Genomic DNA, 2,608 nt, shown 5'->3' with positions numbered 1-2,608 from the left:
CCCAGCAGGTGACCCCTGCCCGCCCAGCGCTCCGGCGCCGCCCTGTGGTGTCCCCGCCACTAGCGGGGACTTGAGGTCTGGCGCGCCTGCAGCCACCGACTGCAGGTTAGACTCCAGAGAAGTCAACGGAGGAGGAAGGGACCCAGTATAGACCAGACCCGGACACCTACAATCCCGGGTGCACAGGCAGCAGGGGCCAGCGAGCATCCTGCGGCGAGTTCAAGGCTGGCTCGGGCAGGAATTAAGTTTCAGCTTCCCTGAGCTATGGAGTGAGAGGTGGTCTCAGAAAACAAGACGGCTCAGAGGGTCAAGTGCTTGGGTACCCACATCAGGCGGTTCAGAACTGCCTGTAACTCCAGCCCCAGCTTCTGCAGGCAGGCACCTGCACTCCTGTGCTCTTTCTCTCTCTCTCTCTCTCCTTCCCTCCCTCACTCTCTTTGTCTCTGTCTTTCTGTCTGTCTCTCTCTCACACACACATTATTTAAAATAAAACAAATATTTAAAAAAAAGTAAACCTGGCTGACACTGGCAATCTGAGGACTGGGGAAGCAAAACCAGGAAGTTCCCTGAGGGGCTCATTGGCCATCCCCTCAGGACAAACTGGTGAGCTCCAGAGTCAATGAGAGACTCTTGTCTCAAAATAAATAAATAAATATTAAAAATGCAGTAGAAGCCCGGCTTTGTGGCTTTAATTCTAGCACTCAGGAGGCAGAGGCAGGCAGATCACTGTAAGTTCCAGACCAGCCTGGTCTAGAAATCGAGTTTCAGGACCTAGGCTACTAATGGTGACATGGTGAGGGCGCTGGGAAGTTACTCTCACTCAGCCCTAATGGCATGCAGGCATGGGGGAAGGTATAACAGCAGAAGGAGAGCTTGTTGGGAGGGAAGGAGGACGGGGTGGGAGGAAGAGGGAAGGGGATGAGAGAGGGTAAGGGGGAGGATTAGACCAAAGTACATAGCGAGTAGGCATGAAATTGTGAAAGGATAAAAAACAACAAAACGGGAACCGCTGAGGAAGACAACTGAGGCCCACCTGCGCACACACCTGCATGCCCACCCATGTGAACACACATGCACACACGAATCTAAGAACGGAGGCTTCCCCCAACAAAAATAAGAGACAGTACCCCCACTTTCCAGCGGACTGGTCCTCACGGTCTCCTGGGAACTGAGCTCTGTGGCTCACAGTAGGCTCTCAACCAGATTTAAAAACGAGATTCTGTATAAACAGGGAAACTGAGGCCCAGGAAGTTGAGGTGAGACTCAAGTCGCACAGAAGGTAAATGAGAAACTGGGGAGTAGAGCCAATTCCCTCGAAGATTTTTGGTCACATCCAGGAAGTGGCCGGATCTGGAGATGGCTTTCCTCCTTGGCGCCCAGTGGAAAGAGTTCCCTGTATTTTGGTAGGGAACTCCGCGGTGGCGTTTGTTGACACATGCTGATCGAGTTAGATAGTACCATAACCCACTGCTTCACCGAGGGCAGAGGCCAAAGGAGGGTCTCACAGAGCGGCCACACAGGATGGAGGAGAGGAACGGAGGAGACAGAGGCCTTCTGATCTCTGAGTTGCAGTCAGCTCTGTTCAGTTGGGTCAGTGAGTTGAGAGGCAGTGCAGTGGAGCTGAGTTCGTGGCTGTTCAGTTTGTGGAATTCAGAGACAGTTTGAACTCTCTACTGGGAAAGTTTTACAGAGAGAGGTTGAAGAGAGAACAAGGTAGATACAGGTGAAGACAGAACGAGCCAAAGAATGAGAAGGAGCCAGAAGATTAGAAGAGATTGCTAGAGTTAGTTTGAGGCCAAGCAAAGCAATTCAGTGAGAAGCTTAGAGAAGCCAGATTGAATCAGTCATCTGGAAGAGGAGTCTGAGCCAGAACAGTTGAGTTGAACCAGCCAGTCAGTTTTCAGAAAGAACTAGAAAGGATGAGCTTATTCAGCAGTAAGTCTCAGAGGCTGAAAACATTCTAGGTCTAGGTTAGCTTGTATGGAGGCTAGAAGATTCCAGGACTAGGCCTAGGTTAGCAGACGGAAGTAGTAAGCCTCCAAGATGACAGGCGAATAAAATAAAATAAAATACAGGTAGGGGCTGGAGGAAGGCAGGCTGGGTGTTGATGATGTTTTAGGAAAGGCTGTAGTGGCCTGGTCACTACGCATCAATTCGGAGGCTTCTGGGACAAGAACCCACGGCCTTGTGCACACTAGGCAGCGGCTCACCACTGAGCCACAACATCAGTATCTTGATTCTCCTTCTGGCCAAAGGAGGCTTTCAAAGACTACTCCAGTCTTCCCCGGGGACAGACCCGGAGTCTGCACTAGAGAAGTGGGAAATAAGCCTTCAACTGGGGTGTGCACGCCATATAGAAATACGTGCAGGAGGCAGAGCAGATAGATCTCTGTGAGTCTGAGGCTAGCCTGGTCTACATTGTAAGTTCCAGCCAAGGCTGCGCAGTGAGACCGTGTTTTTTCTTTTCTTTTTTTTTTTTTTTAAAGCAAAGAGCTTATTGGCACTGTGGTTGATAACTATAATCTCAGAACTATAGAGGCTGAGGCAAGAGGAGAGAAGGAATACAGAGAAGGAAGACTACCTTGGCCTGCGTGGTGAGTTTTAGGAC

The sequence above is a fragment of the Meriones unguiculatus genome, chromosome 3, assembly GCF_030254825.1.
Source record: "Meriones unguiculatus strain TT.TT164.6M chromosome 3, Bangor_MerUng_6.1, whole genome shotgun sequence".
In the NCBI taxonomy this organism is placed as follows: Eukaryota; Metazoa; Chordata; class Mammalia; order Rodentia; family Muridae; genus Meriones; species Meriones unguiculatus.
This window is presented reverse-complemented; position numbering follows the sequence as displayed.